We start from the raw sequence: 21790 nt of genomic DNA, 5'->3' as shown, positions 1-21790 counted from the left end.
TTATCTGTATATACTTTAATGAGAGAAACATTTTCAGGAAAATTAGATAGAAGTCTTCAGTGACTGCTCAATATAAATCCACATTTTAATTCCATTCTACCTTTCTTATCTCTTAATACATTTTCTCAATTTATTGGTAAATAAAATAGAGGCATACAATCAGTGAAGAATTTTCTCATCATTCCTAAGTTTAATAAAATTGTAAGTAGGAATTAAAACATTTTAAAAAGAACACTTCAGAAAGCCACATTGAGGCAGTAAGTTGGTAATTCGTTAATAACCAATGCCTGCCTGATGGGAGAAGACCTTAGCATTTATAAGGCTTAAAATAATAGTAAATGAGCAATTACTGAGGATTTACTATATGATAAGCCCCTTGCTGGGTATGTAGATAGGCATTGCACATGCATTATCTGGTCATTCCTTAAAATTCTATGAACCAGGCACTATTTTATACTCATTTTATGAAAGCATAGAGAAGTTGTTTAAATTGTCTATTATTACCATAGCTAATACATTATAGGAATTAAGCTATCCAGCTAGATGTACTACAAGATACATGTATTAATAAGAGGGAGGATTTACATGTATCATTACATTGGTGGGGTATTTTAAATTTTTAATCCATTGGAACTAAGGGGGAAAGAAGAGTCCAATGGACATGTACATTTCCCCCACAAATAATTGTTCAACATAGAATCAGTTCTAATAGGAAAATGGGATTTTTTCTGAATATCAATTATTAAAATGTAGCCTTAAAAAGTTTTCTGTAATATTATATTGAGTACTTTTAATAAAGGAGGACAAAAATTTGTTTAGCTCAACAGTATTCCAAAAAGTGATACCAAACAAAATAAGCTGTATTAGCTTCATGCTAAAACTTGTGGCCCAAGGTGCCCACAGATCTAAAAATGAAGATTACTGACAGAACTTGACGTTGAGTTAAATTAGGATATCATCAATTCCCTGACTAGGTATTTTGTGTTTTCTGTCTTTGTCTCTCTCTCTTTCTTGCTTTCTTCCTCTCTTCCTGGAACACACACTATTAATATGTATTCTAGCTTTTACTATTTTTGTCTGTCATTCTACAGATTACAGCATGCATTCTTGCTTGTCAAGGTTTAATGTCACTTGATATTGTACATGCTTCATAAAACATGAAAGAAATTAGAATACATTAACTTTATTCGTCCCTCCTGATTTTTGTTATTTTGACCTATATTTAATTCTACTGTATTGTGATTTACACAGTAATTTCTAATTAGATTTACTCTTTTCAATGTTTTTGTTCCTCTCAGCATCTACAAGTTTCCATATTATATGACTTTCTGTCTGAAAAATCACCTCAGTAAAAATCAGGCCTGCTAGGCAAATTCTCTTCTATCTTATTTATTTGACAATGTCTTTATTTTGTCTCATTTTCAATGATATTTTTACTTAACAGAGATTATTTTATTATTTTCATGTAGGATTATGAATATACTATTTTATTGATTTCTAGCAACCATTGGTTTTTGGAGAACTTTGAGAGTAAGTAATTTCTGTTATTTTGCAAGATTCCTTAAGATTTTGTCATCTTTGCTTTCTAGCAATTTTATTATGATGCATCTGATTAGGTGTTTTCTTTTGAATTTTGTTGCTCGGTGTTTATAAGACTCTTTGAATTTGTGGATGTATATCTTCATCGGTTCGGTAATATTATTAGTCATTATCTCTTCAGATATTTTGCCTCATCCTCACTTTTCTTTCTGGCATTTTAAATTCTAATTATAGTACTATGGCTCTTCAAGGAACTTATTTCATAAAGTGTACCTTATAATTTACTTGTGCTGCCTTATGATTCTGAACAAAATAATAATATAAAAAAGTCCTATTCACGATTTGTTCATGTTTAAATCATTTTTAAAGTTACCATTTTCCACAAATATATTTTAGAAAAAAAATCCCCCCCCTGCAGTTACTCTTCTACCAGGCTAAAGTAACAAGGAAATGATGAAAAGAGAATGATAAAAATACAAATATGGTCATTGAAATAGTAGATATTTTTTACAGTGGAAATAATTCAGAAAATAAAATAGACATGTATTTTGCAGAGAAAAAGGTAAACATATGCCTATTTCGTATTAAGCTCTATTTTATTTCATTTTTCATGAAACTAACAATCTGAAAACGATCAAGGATTTATTTACATTTGTATTTTTAAAGGAGAAAGATTTGCAGATTCAATACACTTAAGCTGCCTGTCGTGCAGAAGCGCTGTGCCAGGTGTTAACCATAATTTTTATCTTTCACATTTCATTTCAGTTGCTTTCATAAGTCTCAAGGAAAACATGGGAAGTAAACTTTAAAAGGTTTCTTGGGTTCCTTATGCTATCAAAGTAAATTATAACAGCAAGTGTCAAGCCAATTTCTACCCTCCTGTTAAAAGAGATAGCCACTCTTGCATATATCTGTCCTCATAGCAAAGTCTCTCAGTCTCTCTCTTTCTGCATGAATCAGGAGAGTTTGTTACTTATAGGTGTTTTTATCTACTTTTTCTTTTAGTTATATGATCAATGAAAGTCTGCTCATAAGAAGAGGAAATAACAACTTCCTTAATATCCTTCAATATGTCTCTATAATTCTCTCCTATTCTCTCTCTAGTTGTTTAATTCAGGAACAGTTTGTTATTTTTAATATTTTTTGTTTTGGGGAAAACTGAAACAATGATTGCATTACTACCAATTTCCTTCTTATTCTCTGTAAACAAAGTACTTGGGATATGTGCCCATTATATGATATCTTGAATAGACATTTCTCTAAAGAAGATGTACAACTGGTAAATAGGTACATGAAAAGATGCTCAACATTACTAATAATCAAGGAAATGAAAATCAAAACCGCCATGAGTTATCCCCTCACACCTGTTAGAATAACTATAAAAAAAAGCCACAAAAACCCCCCAAAAACCAACAACCCCAAAACAAGTACTGGCAAGGATGTGAAGCAACTGGAACTCTCATGCACTGCTGGTGGCAATATAAATTGGCACAGCCACATGGAAAACAGTATGAAAATTCCCCAAAAATTCGTAAAGGAAACTACCATATGATCCAGCAATTCTGTATCTAGGTATATATGCAAAGGAACTGAAATCAGATTCTCAAAGAGTTATCTGCACCCCCATGTTTATTGCAGTATTATTCACAAAAGCCAAGACATGGAAACAACCTAAGTGCCCATCAGCAGATGAACGCATAAAGAAGATATGAAATATATTTTATTTCAAAAATATTATTCAGCCATAAAAAAGGAGGAAATCCTGCCACTTGCAACAACATGGATGAACCTTGGGAGTATTATGCTAAGTGAAACAAATCAGACAGGAAAAGGCAAATACCATTTGATCTCATTTATATGTGGAATCTAAAAAATACCAAACTCATAGAAACAGAATTGGTGGTTGCCAGAGGTGGGGAGTGGGGGGGGGGGGCGGTGAAGGTTGTCAAAAGGCACAAACTTCCAGTTATAAGTAAGTTCTTAGGATACGATATACAGCATGGTGACTATAATTAACAATACTGTATTGTATATTTGAAAGTTGCTAAGAGAGTAAATTTTAAAAGTCAAATCACAAGAAAATTTAAGTGAAGTGATAGATGTAAACTAAAAATGTGTTGATCATTTTGCAATATATACATATATCAAATTATATGTTGTACACCTTAAACTAACACATATAACTAATGTTATCAGTTAATTTTATCTCAGCCAAACTGAAAAGAAAGAAAATGTGGTATGTACATGCAATGAAATATTATTCAGCCTTAAAAAAGAGAGAGAGAGAGAGATCTTGCCCTATACAATGGCATTATTAACATAGAAGACATTATACTAAGTGAAATAAGCCAGTCAAATATCATGTGATTTCACTTACATAAGGTATCTAAAATAGTAAAGCTCATAGAAACAGAGAATACAATGGTGGTTACCAGGGGTTGGGGAGAGGGGGACGGGCAGTTGCTAAAGTTTGAGTTATACAAGATGAACAAGTTCTAGAGATCTGCTGTACAACATTGTGCTTGTAGTTAATACTGTATTGTGCTCTGAAAGATTTGTTAAGAAAGGGTAGATCTCATGTTAAATGTTCTTACCACAATAAAAAGTGTAACATTTAATAAGATATATTTTAATGATTTGTATTTTTCCATGTTACCCTATTGGGTAATTGCCTTATGTGCAAGATACATTACCAGATGTAAATTAACATTTTTAAAAATTTTTGGTAAAATGCTAGCTTTTTGGGAAAATAGAATAAAGATGGATAGTTCTTTTTTTCATGAAAGACATTTTATTATTGTTGTGCTATATAACGTATTAGTGAATATACTCGATTGCATTTTCTCAAATGGTCAGTGAGACACAAGATAACATCTTTTCGATTCCTGAAAACCTCAATATCATCTATCTTTTGGAGAATCCAGTTTCTTATGATATCTATGAAACTGTCCACAGGGATACCAGTGGTACTTAGCAGTAAGGTACATTTTGTTAAGTTGTTCTATCATGGGTCCTTGCTCAACGTGTTCTTTTTTTTTTTTTTTTTTCTTTTAATCTGGTTTGCAGCACTTGATCATGTGTTTCTTCATTATTATGCACAGGATCTGGCCAAGGGATAGGTTTTGTATGTTCATATGGAACATCCACAGAAGGATGGTAGCATACTATCCTCCTGCCATCAGATATTAAAGCAAGCTCTACTTTGCAATTATAGTCATCTAGAAGAGAAGAATATGTAGATTTATGACAAAGACAATATAAAGCTCCATTTTGAATTTGAAATAAATATTTCCAAATAGTTCTGTTTGATATCGCCCATTTTACTGCTGCTAATGCTATGGTGACTCAAAATGTTTATCAGGTGGTGTGAAAGAAGATGATTCAAAGAGTGGTGGAGGGGATGAAGGTTGTCAAAAGGCACAAACTTCTAAAATTTGTATCTAGGCATATCTATTTTCACCCCTTGACAGCCACTCACTGTGAGCCCGCCATCTTACTTCAGTCAAGATGGGTAGTTCTTGATGATCAATAATATGTTTTGGGCAACACTAAAGAAGCAAAACACTTCACTTAACTAAGTCAAAGCTAAGGTAAGGCATAATTTTTATCCATTTAGTGTTTAGAATTTTGAAAAGAGAATGTAATTATTAAGAATTTATGCAACTAATTTGTATCTGGAATATTTGTGAAAATATGGAAAAAAAGTTTTTTGGGACATTAAGCATTGTCAGTAGTTATAGCTGTTAGTTTTAATAGCTTAAGCATAATGGGACTTGTACTAATCAAAATATTTCATCTTGTATTTTGCATATTCCATTCAGAATTCTTTTGAAAGGATCCGTGGAAACATTTCTCTGACCATTTAATGTGTATTTTTTCTAATAATTTATGAAATAAAATAAAAGAATTTCCATATATTAATATGGTAATTTGAAAAGCTTTGGTAGCTGAAAAGGTAATTCAGGAAATAGAAACTGCAAAAGATAATATTGAATCAGAGAACTGAAATAATTTTCTTCCTTATTTCTACTCTATTTTTTTCATAATTAACATAATTGTATAATACAATATAAATATTTGATCAACCTCATTTCTCCAGATGCCTAAGAGTTTTCTTTATTCCAAGTAATAGTGTTTAAGCCCTATCTATAATCTTGGACTGTCTTCTAGCCCCAGTCAAGGTTTCAGATATTCTCTTCTTTGAGAATAAGCCCAACCAAAATCTTGACTGCAAACTCTGATACACACTGCTAGAATTACTCAGATAAACAATTCCTCAGTTGCTGACCCAGAGGGGAAAAAAACCCAAAACTCTGTTGTTTCAAGTTGCTAAGTTGAGAGATAGTTTGTTCTACAGCAATAGATAACTAAGATACTCTAAACTAGGATATGCTTTTGGAATGTTATTTTCCAGCCACTGATGGCTATTAAAGCTAATTCTAGTATAGTATAAATCTTTAATTATATAGCACATTTAAAGTTTTGCTTTTATCCAATGCAGATTAAACTTTGGCTCAAGAAATTTAAAATTCCTCCTTATTCCATCTTCTAACACTAGTTCTTCTGGACACACATCATTTTGATTGTAAGGCTTGTGAGGATGCAGCTTCCTTCTCATTTGTGGTTACTGCTTTCCTAGCTGATATCGACTAGCTGCACATATTTTCTGAGTAATAATCATCCCAATGCTGTCCTTTTCATGGGGTGCATATATGGGTTCATCGTGGGTACCTGCAAAGCTCTCCCGCTGCCCAGTTTGCTGATGGGGGAGACTCGGTGTTGACCCAGCCTCTTCTACCTCTCCAGCTTTCCAACCTCAGCTTCCACCACCAATGGTCCCTATTCCTGGCCTCTTTTTGCTACAAATTCTCGCCTGTTGAGAAGATTCTTTATTGAGGATATTATAATACTACTCAACTATATCTACTTTCCACAGTGTTCATTTGATCCACCACAAAATCATATACTTTCGCTCACAATATGTGATATGAGTGGTGGCAACACCAGGGTCAACTTCTCTTCGTGATCTTCCCTCTCTCAGCAATTTCATTTTTTCCTTCTCTGAAATGAACAAGAGCAGCTTTAATGTCTTTTACCCACACTGACATAAAACGGGAAAATAAATGTTTGCTTATGGTTCTTATGGACACCCTTATTTTTCCCAAATAATTTTCCTGGAAGATCCCTTCTATTTGTTGTCAGGAAGACAACAATGAAACACTCTCCTTACTGCTGTATTGGGGGAGAGAGTAACATTTCAAGGAAGCATAGTACCCCTAAAATGTTGATGACGGTGCCTCTTCCATCCTCCCCTTCTGAAATGAGTGGGGACTTAATCCTCCACGTCCTCACCAATACTTACTATTTTGCTTTAAAAAAATATATACCATCCTAGTGTGTGTGAAGTAGTATCTCATTGTGGTTTTGAATTCCATTTACTTAATGACTAATAAGATTGAGCATTTTTCCATGTACTTCATTGACTTTGTATACTTTCTTCGGAGAGGTGTCTATTCAACACCTTTGCACATTTTAAAATTGGGTTGTTCAGCTTTTTTGTTGTTGAGTTGCAAGAGTTTGTTATACATTCTGGATACTACACTCTTCTCAGATATATGATTTGCGATATTTTCTTTCATTCTATAGGTTATCTTTTTACTTTCTTAGCTAATGTCCTTGATGCACGAGTCTTTCATTTTATGAATCCCACTTTTTCTATTTTTCTTTTGTTGCCTGTGTTTTGGATATCACATGTAAAAATTTCATTGCCAAGGGGCACCTGGGTGGCTCAGTCGTTAAGCGTCTGCCTTCGGCTCAGGTCATGATCCTAGGGTCCTGGGATCGAGTCCCACATAGGGCTCCCTGCTCCGCGGGAAGCCTGCTTCTCCCTCTCCCACTCCCCCTGCTTGTGTTCCCTCTCTCGCTGTCTCTCTCTGTCAAATAAAAAAAAAAAAAAAAAAAAAAATTCATTGCCAAATGCAAGGTCATTAAGATTTACTCCTGTGTTTTCTCTAAGAAGCTTAGAACTTCTGGTATAATTTTGAATAGCAGTGGTGAAATAGCATTCTTTTTTTTCTAAACTTTGTAAGAAATCTTTCAGTCTTTACCCATTGAATATGCTGTTAGCTGTGGGCTTTTCATAAAATAATGTCATCATCATTATCTTGACCATAAAGTTGTGTAATTTATGGACTTAATCTGTAGCTATGGTAAAGAAGCAGGGACTAGGCTGGGGACTACGCTTAGCAGTGGGTTTGGTCTCAGGAATGTCAATCACAATGTGTGACAAACTCATGTTCAATATGGATAACTGGAATACACTAAGGGATTCTATGTAATCATCCTGAAGATAAAGAGTAAAAGAATAGATGTATCTAAAGATTACTGATGTTCATGGATTTTGGCCATTGCCTTTGCAACATGGCTTTTTAAATTAATGGCCATGTCATAGACCCCTCAATAAATACAGTATATCCCTTATTTGTGAATTCCATATTTGTGTATTTGCCTACTCACTATGATATTTATTTGTAACCCCCAAATCAATATTCATTGTGCTTTGACAGTCATTTGCAGACATACACAGAACATGAACAATTTGTATCACTTGATGTAGATATTCCCAGCTGAGGTCAAACAAGGCTAAGCTCTGCCTTTTTCTTTTAGCTCTCACAGAGATGACCAAAAAATGGAGTTGATATGGAGCAGTTCAGTGTAATGCAAGAAGCTTTGGCTCCATGGACAGTTGGATGGAGTTTGAAAAACAACTCTGTCACCTCTTAGCAGGGTGGTCTCAAGCAAGTTACTTACTTCTGAATCTCATTTTTCTTTTCTTAAAAAAAAATGGACTTTGTGAGGATGCGTTGTTTTATGAGTTAAGATTATAATGTTTGAAATATGCATATATATGTATACGTATGTACATATTTCCCAGAAGCAATAGTTCAATATTCGCTAATTCACTGTTCATGGTGATTTTATAGAACTATACTACCACAAATAATAAAAATCAGTTGTCTTTGTTTAATGCATACTCAGTAAATGAATGGCTACTATACATTAGGTTGGTATCCCTTTCAAAGGGGTTCTGATACTTGGGGGCACCTGGGTCACTCAGTCAGTTAAGCATCTGACTCTTGATCTCAGCTCAGGTCTTGATCTCAGGGCCATGAGTTCAAGCCCTGCTGGGCGTAGAGCCTACTTAAAAAAAAAAAAAAGTTCTGAAACTCGGTAAAATTTGAAGAAACAGTTAACATTATTGGATTAAGATGCTATATTTAGGGTAGAAAACAAATTACATGTGAACATGAGAAAATTAGAGAAAATCAAATATAAATCCTAGCTTTGGGGAATAATGGATATATACATCACCAAGATTATAGTGTTAATTGTATAGTTTTATACATATGTCAAAACATATAAACTTACACATTTTAAATTTATAGTTCAATAGCACTGTTGATAAAAAGCAATCACAAAGCAAAGAGAAAAGTAGAAGAAAAAGTGGCAAGATTGGGAACACATTGAAAGCAAGATGGAATTAATTTCAAGTAACTGGTTGACAAGAGAATTCAAAACCATATTTATAATGATGAATTATACTACTTTGTTCTCATGTTTACATAAAGACCTTCTACTTCACCTCCCAGAATGGAGCAATACCCTAGTAATACTTTTTGACAACACTCACCAGTGTGCTCACTTGTGGACTCTTCACAGAAGTAGAGTGACAGATTTGGTTGATAAAAATGATGAGAATATGATAGCAATTCTACAATGAGTGTGCTTTTTAAAAAGACAATAGCGCAATGCTCTTCTTCTTAACCATCCGTGAGTTATCTTACCTGCTTGATTATTAATGGTGCTTGTTGATGATGACAACAATAAGGTGGTTTTCCTATTCATTTTCTGCCATCAGGTAGTGAGGTAACTTCAACAGGCTCTCCTCTTCCTTTTCCATTTCTATTTCCAAACTTTTCAAATATGCATGACTAGGAAGTAAATGTCATTATGATTTCAACCCTAGGTTTGGTCAAAACATAGAAGGCTATACTGTTTGTTCCAATTTAGAATTCAGTAAGGGTAAAGATATGAAAAATTGGACAACACACGTCACACTGAACCTCCATGGACTGTGAATGGACAATGTTTCCTGGACTGTAAATTGTAAATGGCAACTGGGGTAACTGGAAAACAGAGTTAGATCACTCAAACCAAAATAATGCCTTGTTTTGTTTTGTTTTGTTTAAACACAGAATTTATTTATTTATTTATTTTTTTAAAAGATTTTATTTATTTATTTGAGAGAGAGAGAGCACACGAGAGGGGGGAGGGTCAGAGGGAGAAGCAGGCTCCCTGCCGAGCAGGGAGCCCGATGCGGGACTCGATCCTGGGACTCCAGGATCATGACCTGAGCCGAAGGCAGTCGCTTAACCAACTGAGCCACCCAGGCGCCCCAGAATTTATTTTTTAATGACCCAGTGTGGTCTGTTTTCCTCTTTATCCTTCTCTTCTGTCCTTGCTGACATAGCTCCAGTTTTGTTTAAAATTTCATCATTAATGGCCATGTGTTCAGGGAATGACACCTCTATAGCTTAAAGGACACAATATAAATTTTTTCAGGACAACAGTGATTATCTTATTCCCTTGCTATTTTTTTGTTTGTTCCAGCAGAAGTGGCCCAATTCTGGTTAATGAGAACTGAAAGAAAGTCTTCGGGAAGTCACTAAGAAATTTCTTATTTCCTTGCTAATAAAAAGTGCTACACACTAGAAATATTTCTCTTCTCTCTTTTTTGGCAGGGTATTTTCATATTTTTACTGTTTATGCCCAGAATAGACATGCCAAATACTAAAGACATAATCTATCAACATGCTGAGAATCACACAGCAAAATAATGAAGAAATGAGTTGCAGAGATGTTGCTTCTCTTAATTATCCCACCTTAAACTGACCCTATTTCCATACAACTTGTTATTTGAGATAATGACCATTTTTTTGGGGGGGTAACCTACTTTTTAGTTGGTTTTAAGTAATTTTTAATCTTTACAATTATAACTGATATAACTGTGGATGACTGAATGAGTCTACTATCGTGGTGAATCATCTGTCTACCTGAAAAGCATTTGATTTGTATCCAGGCATATATGCCTATTGACAAGAAATAAAAAAGGGAAATAACTGCAAATGAGTAATGTGAAATTGAATTAGCCTGCAAAACATGCAGACTATGCAAAAAGTAGAGAAATAGAACATTCAGGTAAAGTTTTGAAACTTCTTCAATGATAAATGATCTATAAGATATTATCAGCTTTTGGATAACAATTCATAAGTTAGTGTCTTGAGGAATTATCCAAACCTAAGAAGTGGAATATGGAAAACAATAATTTGAGCCCCCTTTCTGGAAAGACTTTAACTTGAAGAATTACATGAATTATTGAAGGAAAACAGGGTCTGATGATGTAATTGTTGTAGATATTGAGTAGCCATATTTTCTAAATCAAATTCAAAATATGTTCATTAGTTTATTCATTTAAAATATATGTGGTGGGGCGCCTGGGTGGCTCAGTTGGTTAAGCGACTGCCTTCGGCTCAGGTCATGATCCTGGAGTCCCGGGATCGAGTCCCACATCAGGCTCCCTGCTCAGCAGGGAGTCTGCTTCTCCCTCTGACCCTCCTCCCTCTCATGCTCTCTGTCTCTCATTCTCTCTCTCGCAAATAAATAAAATCTTTAAAAAAATAAAAATAAAGTAAAATAAAATAAAATATATATGGTGTAAGCCACGCTTCCGATGCCCCACTCTGCTCCTCTCACTAGGCCCGCCGGCCTGCGCCCACCATGGCCACCGTTCAGCAGCTGGTAGGAAGATGGCGCTTAGTGGAAAGCAAAGGCTTTGACGAATGCATGAAGGAAGTAGGAGCGGGAATGGCTCTGCGAAAAGTGGGTGAAATGGCCAAAACAAATTGTATCATCTCTTCTGACGGCAAAAACCTCACCGTAAAAACTGAGAGCACTTTGCAAACAACACAGTTTTCATGTAACCTGGGAGAGAAGTTTGAAGAAACTACAGCTGATGTCAGAAAAACTGAGACTGTCTGCAACTTCACAGACGGCGCATTGGTTCAACGTCAAGATTGGGATGGGAAGGAAAGCACAATCACAAGAAAATTGGAAAATGGGAAATTAGTGGTGGAATGCGTCATGAATAATGTCACCTGTACTCGGGTCTATGAAAAAGTAGAGTAAAAATTCCATCATCATTGTGGACAGGAATTAGCTGTGAGGATGAACAAGCTCAGTTCAATGAGCAAATCTCCATACTGCTTTTTTTTCATTACTGTGTTCAATTATCTTTATCACAAACATTTTACATGCATCTATTTCAAAGTGTTGATTTAATTAGTAAATTATTTGTTTGTGCTAAAACAAACTGTGGGTTTTTCATAAAATTAATGGTTAGTAAATAACCTTTGGTTATTAAATAAATTTGTTAGTAAATAAATTTTGGTTAGGAAATAAATTTGTGCTAAAAAAAATAAAAAAATAAAATAAAATATATGTGGTGTATACTCAGTGTCTAATTCATCCTCTTTGCAGGGGCATTAAAAAATAACACAAGAGAACAAATTTGATTTTATACACATATTTTTTCGATTGAAATTGAAAGGGCCTGACAATTCTTGTTTGTGCTGTGGGCACAGTAAAATCTCAAAATATAAAGCTGAATATATAATTGAAGTCCCCAAATTTATAATCAAATAAGAAACATGGAGAAAAGTTAGGGAAGAAAGACATATCTCTGCCTCAATGAACTTAATTTTTAAATTATTTTTCTGGATATATTTGACTTAGGAACTGAGTGTATAATCCTTTCCTCAATATGTTCTAATTCTTGTTTCTTTTTAAAGATCTCTGAATTTCTTTCAAATTGAATATTTGTTTCTATTCAAAAATAAACTACTTTTCTTCTCCTTTTTAAATGTTTGGTTATGTAAGACGTAAAATTAATATTATTATAACTCAGATTACAAACTTTCTGTGTAGGATCATTTTGACATTAAAAACATTTGACACATTGTATAATTTATTCTGCAGTGATATTTCTTAATTAGTTAATTGGCTTGTATGACTTCTAATCTTAATCTATATGACTTTTGAATCTAATTCATAAATATTTTATTAAATTCATTAACATTTAAGCCATTTAACAATAATAGCTCTTGATTAATTTTCTCTTTTCAGATAGGATTTTTTATAATCTTTCAGTTCATATAAGGAAAGGGATGAAGGACCAGTAAACTGCTAGTTTACTTACTTTTTAAAATTTAATTTAGAATATTAAGTTTATAGAACTTTGATCTTCAGATTTTTCTAGTTCTATCACACTACTTGTTAGAGTGAAAGAGGTTAATAATTTGTCCAATCGTGTTGAAAATTATACATATTACCCATAGACAAACACACACAATGGACAAAGTTTCAGGTATGAAAGATGAATAAATTCTAGAGATCTGCTATTCAACACTGTAAAAAAAGTACACCCCTATTTTATTTCTTGTTTTTTGTTTGTTTGTTGTTTTTAAAGATTTATATATTTATTTGAGAGAGAGAGAGCATGAGTGGGAGGGACAGAGGGAGAAGGAGAGAGAATCAGACTCCTCACTCAGCGTGGAGCCTAATGTGGGCTCGATCTCATGACCCTGAGATCACAACCTGAGCCAAAAATAGGAGTCCAATGCTTAACCAGTTGCACCACACAAGCACCTATCTTATTTCTATTATATACACCTGAGGAAAAAATTCCCCAAACGTTATAGTTCATGATGATAAAAAGACAACTACAAACAGAACAAAACAAAACTAATTCATGTTTTCACCTAAATATTCAATATTGCTGGATGAAAATCACCCAAGATTAATTTACATTACCATAAAATTATGACTTCAAGCCTCAAACGTTCATTTAACACTCCCCAGCAGTTCTATGTTACTTCCCTTGCAAATCAGGATACGATGCCAGAATTTACTGTTGTATAGCTCCATGTGTTCCCATTTTCTTTCAGTTCTCTAAATGGAATTTAGTGAATAACTCCTTTTTACTCCTGTTTTTATCAAAGTACAGTCTGTTCTTTTTGTGCTCTGGGAATCAGGTCCTGTTTGATCTTTTCAAGGATTAATTCCTAAATTATCACTTTGATATCCTGTTTGTAACAACTCTTCTAAACTACTATATAATTCATATTCAGATATCATCCCCCATATATAAAAACACCCTCCTGGTCCCATCCCCCCATCACAGCTACCACCTAATTTTTCTGCTTCCTTTCACAGAAAATCTGACCAAAAAAACTTTCTGAAGTTTTATCTTCTACTCTATCACCTCCTGATTATCTTGTCAATCTTCTGTTATCCTCAACTAAAACAGATCTTTTCAAAATTCTTAATGAGTATTAACTTTTTTGTAAGCTAATTGAAAGTTCTATTCTTAGAACACTTTTATTTTGACTTTCCTGACACCACTCTCCTGGTTTAATTTATGTCTCAATTGGCTCTTAATTTGCCCAATTATTTGTGCCTTTTTTTATTCCACCTCTATTATTCTGCAATAACCCTAACCTCTGTTCTGTTCTCTGCTCTATCTACAGTTTCTCTTTGAGTGATAGCAAGGTAACATGTGAACCCAGAAGTTTAACAAACATCTGGATAAACACACACACACACACACACACACACACACACACACACACAATCTTCCCTAAGATTCAAATTAACCTAATTGACTCTCTACAGGACATCTACAATTGTATGTTGCGTGTTTTTGTCAATAAGTATTATTTTATATTATAAAGCCTGATAATTCTATTATCTGAAAACAAAAGTGATACCTCATTAAAAGTGAAGGGCGCAGAGTGTCATTCCTTCTTCTTCTTTTCTTTTCTTTTTTTTTTTTTTTTTAAGATTTTATTTATTTGAGAGAGAGCACGAGCAGGGGACAAGGGTAGAGGGAGAGGGAGAAGCAGACTCCATGCTGAGTGGGGAGCCCAGTGCAGGACTCCATCCCAGCACCTTGAGATCTTGACCTAAGCCAAAGGCAGATGCTTAACCGACTGAGCCACCTACATGCCCCCTTCTTCTGTTTTCTGTTTCCCACTGCTGGTAATTTATTTTATTGTGAATATAATCATAATCCCATTGTTTATTATAAGAGAGCTACATTCTCTTCTCCAGACACACCCAGACCTCTTATCTGTAGGCATTTGCGCATGTAATTTTGTTTAGCCTAAAAAGCTGCTTCACAAGCACTCACAACCTACATATTTCAGCAGAAATATCTGTGCTAAGGAAAATCTTCCACTGATAACTCTAACTAAAGTTATTATTTCTTCAGCCTGTTTACTTCCTACATAGCATACATAGCATTTATTGCTATGGTATTTAAATTTTTCATTTTAAATGGTTTATTGCCTATTTCCATCCTTAGAACATACGCTTGATGGGCATATTTCCTATGAGACAGATTTATAAACTGGAAAAGAGATAATTCTCACATCATTTTATTTTCTTTATGAAACTATCATTTTTACTTCATGTACTCCTTTGCCTCCTGTATCTTTTAGCTAAGCTGCTCTGCCCTCGCCCTGAACTTTTGATAACTCTCTTTAAAGACCAAATGGAATTTCCACATGCATTTCCACAGGCATTCTGCAATGAGAATGTTCAGATCACTACTCATTATTATATTACTGGACATTTGAAATATAATTTCTTCCCATTGCTCTGTCACAGAATATGAAGAGCAGAGTACCATGTACCAGTTACCAATCCCAGGAGTGTAGAGCACTGTGCGCCAGTTATCAATCCCAGGGGAGGAAGCTCTTCTACCCATTGCATCGCGGTATGAGAGTTTTCAAGGAAGACACACCACAGTCAAGCACAGGATGGAGTAACACTTCACTAACATAGAGAAGAGGCACAGCAATATCAGTTTCAGCAGTGTGTGCAGGTCCTCTATGACCAGTGGGTCTCTCCTGGCTGCTGAAGGCAAAGGAATTTGCCCAATGCCCTCTTTCATACGGTAGTGGAAGGAACCAGCAGCAGAGTTGGCCAGATGCCATATGATGCACACACTTTAAGCGGAAACAAAAGAACACTCATTGAGCCTAGAAAAGGGAAAGATACTCCCATACAAGGCAACAAGCTTGGCACAGGGTATTTGAACTCATTTCTTGGTAAGGGTGTGTTCTAGGCCTGAGACCCATTCTTATATGGCCAAGTGGAGGCTGAAAGGCTGTGCTCATGAGATTGCCTTTCCCAACAGAATGGAATTAACATTTTACCCAGAAGTCATACTTGATTGTTTTTTCCTCTTCCTTCTGACATAATTAGGCATCCTACCTTGTTATTTTAAGATCACACTGCCATTTTTTTCTTCCAGTTATGATTTCAATAGCTAAGTGTAAGTTATTCACTGTCATTCAACGGCACAATTGTAATAGCCTTATAATTGGCTAATTGTATCCCATCCACTTCTCTATAAATCATCCACATTTTAATCAGAACTATCTTTATGAAATAAAACTTTTACAATTTTCTTACCCAGTTTGCAGTTGACTCATGAAATTTAAAACAAAACAAAATGTTCTGTCATTGCTTGGAGCCAACCAACCCAACTAAGATCCACTTGATTCCTTTCTACCCAACACTGGAAATTGTTACTCAGTAGATCTGGTTTTGCACCAGGGACTCTGTAATTCTAGACATTATCCCAAGTGATTTTGACAATCTCCCAGTTTGGGCAACAGCTGTTCTAGACAAGATCAGTTCCCAAAACCCTTTTGGAATTCTTTCTCCTGACTCCTCCACTTATAATATGTTTTTTATATAAATATACGTATTTTTCAAAACAGCTCAAATTTTACCTTATTCAAATGCTTTTAAAGTAAAACCTTCACGGGACGCCTGGGTGGCTCAGTCGGTTAAGCGTCTGCCTTCGGCTCAGGTCATGATCCCAGGGTCCTGGGGTCGAGTCCCACATCGGGCTCCTTGCTCAGCCGGGAGCCTGCTTCTCCCTCTGCCTGCTGCCCCCGCTGTTCGTGCTCTCTCTCCTCTCTCTGACAAATAAATAAATCTTTAAAAAAATAAATAAATAAAATAAAATAAAACCTTCACTTAAAAACTCAATCTCAACTTTTTCATCTTTCCATTGTATGTTATTTCTAATTACATTTTAGATCTTATTGGTTTGTCAAATAACTGACATAATTTATAGATACACTTCTACATAAATAATCATCTACATGGTAGGGGCATGTTTTCTCATTGTCTTCGAGGAAAGCATATCTTTATGTTTCTGCTGATATTTTTCATTATAACTTCTTCTGTTTTGTTTTACACTTAATATTAGATTATACTCATTAACTATGTAACATGAAAATTTTGTTTACCTTGATACAGTTCTACTTTGTGCCTCATACACAATGTGAAAAAAATATAATAAGATTCAGGGGATGCCTGGGTGGCTAAGTCGGTCAAGCATCTGCCTTCGGCTCAGGTCATAATCCCAGGGACCTGGGATCAAGTCCCGCATCAGGCTCCTTGCTCAGCAGGGAGCTTGCTTCTCCCTTTGCCTCCCGCTCCCCGCCTGGTTGTGCTTTCTTTCTCTCTGACAAATAAATAATAAATAAATAAATAAATAAATAAATAAATAAATAAATAAAATCTTAAAAAAAAGATTCAGGAATATCATTCAGATTTGATTCTGTGGAATAATCACACTGCTTTTATTGTGTTAATACTTCATTATATAATTTACCAACTGAAGAGTAAGTGCTATCAATTTGCATTTGAGTACTTGAGGTAGATGGTCTACATAATTTCCTAGTCTATTTCTCTAAAAGACCCAGGAATTTTATTGTTTCAAATGATAGGGAACAAAAAAGTCTGATATCACTGTGAATTGAATTCTTTTTTATATTATATATTTTTACAAAATGAGAACATGAACTTTGGTGGTAGTTACGTAATTCAGAATATTAACAGGATATCTAAGTCAAAAAAATTCTTCTACTGAAATAATTACTTAATAAAAAGTAAACATTATTTTCTGTATTCAACCACTGGTGGTTATTAACTAAAGCTATGCTGTATTAGTAAAATGAAATTATATTTTAGATACTTACATATTTACAGGCATCGGATAGAAAGTCAATTGAAATATTCCAGAAAGCAAATTTTATGTAAATTAAGATAGATTTGATTATCTGCAAAATCACATTTTGTTTTGTAGGCCAGATAAGAGCTAAACATCTATTGTGTGCTTTCCATGTGCCAGATACTAATCTGCTAGAATTTTATAACCAAAGCATCCAGTTTGCTTGCTTATCAGATGTGCTCCAGAGAACAATTATTATATTATTTACTTAGAGAGAGTTGTTATTTCACTATTTCTTAGTTAATTTTCATTTTACTACTAGGGATAGTATGCAGGAAGAGGGGAGGAGATATTAATATGTCAATTCCAAATGCTATATATTATTTATTATGTATAATGGGAGTATGTAATGAAAAATAAATCAAAATGTTTAAAATAATTAAAGTAAGTATGATAGTACTATCACCTTCAGAGTTATATTATTTTGCAACAAGATATTACTTTATACTCCATTTATTTATAGGTATATTCTAATAGATACTGGGCACCCAGCCACAAATAAGAACCAAATATTTCCTAACCATAAAATCCATCACCCTACACCGCAAATACAACTCCCTTTGCTATGTTAGTGCCCAGGCAACTTAATTCAAAATTCAGTCATCTTTGTCCCATCTTTGGATTCAAGTTCCCTTCTTTGACCCACTTTCTGTAGGTGGCCATATATTATGAATTATGCCCTCCTCTGCATTTCTTACATCTGTCTCTTCATGTCTTTTCCACTGCCCTATTTTCAACTCAACCAAGTCTCACTTGAACTACTCTGCACTATATTCTATGCATCAGTCATGGATTCTTCAGGCCATTGCTCAGATATGTTTACTTGAGGGGCGATCATATAAATCAGTTGTGCTGTACTATCACCAATATCCACTTGCTTATTGAATGTGGGCCAAGTGTGGCTATAAAATGCTAGACCTCTCCTGTCTCTCAGTTCTTTTTATAGAAGTATCTCAGTTCTATGTGTTCTACTCTGATTTTTATTTGCCCCTTCCTCATTTCAAATACTTGAAATCCTAGACTTAATTCAAAGTTTAATTCAAATGCCTTTTCATCCTATTACATATTTCTGGTTGCCTTTCCCAGGATAAATTGACCCATAAAATATTTGTAATCTCTTATCCACTAATTAAAGTCTATGCTATTTTTTAGTTGCCTGTCTTATGTCTCCTACATACTGTATGGACACTGGGGCGGGGGGGGGGGGGCGCTAATACTGATTCCAATTAGTCTTTCTATTTATAGCAAAGGTGAGCCATGACTTGCATAAAGGGAGGCAAAAGAAAATATGGATAATCACTGTTCTGGTACTATTTAATAAAGCATTATGCATCTTTAAACTATTCTCTCTGGACAAAGGAATCAAAATTAAAAATGTTTAATCTACTTGGTTCCAGTATCTTTCTTTACCAATGCTTAATTTTTTTTTTATCAGTTGTGAATTGGGAAGAACAAAAAAGATATTACACACTGTAGTCCTATCTCTTTCTCCTGTTCGTTTGCAAACAATATTTTCATATAAATACACAGGCTTATAGCAAAATAAAAATAATATTTTATACAACTAAAATGTAATTGACTGTAATTGACTCCTACTCCTCCTAAGATCAGTATCAGTAAGCTTTTTATTGCCAAGTCATCAGGACTTTGTTATTCCCGTTACTGGATACCAGTTCTTGTCTTCCTTTGGTTCTTGGGTTCTTTGTTTATATGATATTTTCTGATTTGCTGTCTGACTTTAGGCTTCTCTTACTTTAGGCCAGTTTGATGATTCTTCGGAATAAGAAAGTTTATATGCTGAGTAGAACAAGTTGCCTTCTCTAATGGAAACTTAAAGTCCAATCCTTAAAGTACAAAGCAAATCATCCCCAACTGCCCTAACTTAGGTATTGTACTTAACACTTTTATTGTTGCACATGTCCATAACAGCTATAAAAAAAAAAAACAAAACTGTGTAAAGCAGGACTTTTTAGAGTCAAGCCTCTATTGGTTTTCTTAGAAGGAGAAAAATCAAATGCCCTTGCTTAGGAAGAACAAGATGTTATTTCTGTAACTGTGGAGTAAAGTATTTCATAGGCCCCCATGGATTTAGAGGTAAAAAGAATGTTTTCTAATCAGTTTTGCCTGGAAGACTCTGCTCTATTTCCCAAAAGCCCTACCTTGTAAAGTTGCTTTCTTTCTCTCATCTTCAAATGTCAACTCTCTGATGTGCAGGTAGAGGTTAAAAAAAAAAAAAATTACCTGCTTAAGCACAGTGTTGCTTCCCTAGAGTGCTTGGGTGACCTAAGAATTATTCGACTAATCATATTAGTATCTGAATTCTACCCAAATCATATTTTCAAATATCAGCAGATCATGTGAAGTAAAAATATTTATTTTTACTCTTAAGTAATCTTTATTTCCTAATTAGTTATTACAAGGAAACAGACTAAGATTCAGGCCACTGACTAATGGGAATCATTCTAGTTTAGTTACTTTATTAATCACCTGGTAATTGTGTTATTAATTCTAGGCTGAAGTCTACCTGAAGTCAACCATTAAGTTGCAACCACTCAGTTTATTTAGGGTACACTATTTAAAATAAAAATTCTGTTATTGTATTATATCAGATGGCATTTTTTTCCTTTGGCGGTTCATATTTTGGTAATTAAATATTATGGATATGTATGGCTTTTTTATAGTCTCATTCCCTTTAAATTGTTGTATTTAAGCCTATTTACTTTTGTATTCTAAACTATTACCAAAACATTACTAAAATTTACCCACACCTCTCAAAGCACAATGGTACTCTGTTCTATAGTATAGGTACTCTGTTCTCTTACATACAAATGTGGTAATAAAATCCAAATTACTAGAAATCACTCATATTCTGCTAGAAATGTAAGGTGATATTACTTGCATGGCATCATCAAAAAAGACTACTGGTAACTACTTACCTTTCATTTAAGTGAATAGAAAATTTAATAAATCAAACAGCATTTTTTTTTCAGTACAAAGGGGGAAAATGGATTAGCAGTCAAATCACTTGAGATGCTACTTGACTTAATTTTGAAAGCAATTTGAAAACATCTTATGAATGGCCAAACTGGTTCTATTAAACTTCTGTATTTCTTTACTCAATGTTTGGGAACTCCTTAGTACAAATAATTACAATTAAAAAAATAAAAAGAGGCTTGCTTTACACATTTATGTTTTAAAATTACTTATTTGAGATATTTTATTTTTACTTCATTTAAATGAAATGAGATATTTTAGGACTTTAAATTTGACTTCTTTAATTAATATTAAAATATGAAATCTATGTGTAGTTATTAAACTCACTATTAAAATCAATACTTCAAACATGACTAATGTTTTCTTTCAGAATTCATAATATGTTGGAATTACAAACAAATGAATAATTATAGTAGCATATTCTAAGTGACTTTGTACAATTGTCCAAAGGGGCAAAAGAAATACATTTTACCTTTGAGTAATATTTAAGTAATATATCAATCAAATTAGAGTGGAAAGGAAGATAAAAAAATATCCAAGAAAACCTATGAAAAGGAGAAGAATATAAAAATTCTTAAGAGATGGTAGGGAGACTTTTGAAATATTTTACATGGCCACAATGCAGGGATGGTATATATATGAATGTAAATACATAAATAGATATATGTTTATACATATATGTGTATATATATATTATTTATATTTATATTTTCCAAAAGTTAAACAGAAACATAAATAGATATATGTATATACATATATGTATATATGTATTATTTATATTTATATTTTCCAGAAGTTAAACAGAAGAGATAAAAGATAAATAGTTAAACTTCTGTCACTGACTCCATAGTTTGCTCAAAGAAGGGTGCATTTTGCTAATGGTAAGCTGTTTGAGAATTTTGTGCAGGGAAGCATTTTTATCAGATGAGTGTTTACGAAAGATCATTTAACACAGTGTAGAAAATGACTTAGAGAAAGATGGGCTAAGAAAAGAAAGCAAGAAGATTGATGTTATTATGGGAGCCAAGTGAGAAAGGATGAGAGGAT

The 21790-nt window shown here is 34.0% G+C and overlaps 2 pseudogenes; one reads left to right on the top strand and one right to left on the bottom strand.

Annotated features, from left to right (window-relative positions):
- Positions 1-4439: 4439 nt before the first annotated feature.
- Positions 4440-9444, bottom strand: LOC118537640 (large ribosomal subunit protein mL42 pseudogene; annotated as a pseudogene).
- Positions 9445-11338: 1894 nt separating this feature from the next.
- On the top strand, positions 11339-11935 carry LOC118537638 (fatty acid-binding protein 5 pseudogene; annotated as a pseudogene).
- Positions 11936-21790: the final 9855 nt, after the last annotated feature.

The sequence above is a fragment of the Halichoerus grypus genome, chromosome 4, assembly GCF_964656455.1.
Source record: "Halichoerus grypus chromosome 4, mHalGry1.hap1.1, whole genome shotgun sequence".
In the NCBI taxonomy this organism is placed as follows: Eukaryota; Metazoa; Chordata; class Mammalia; order Carnivora; family Phocidae; genus Halichoerus; species Halichoerus grypus.
This window is presented reverse-complemented; position numbering and strand designations above follow the sequence as displayed.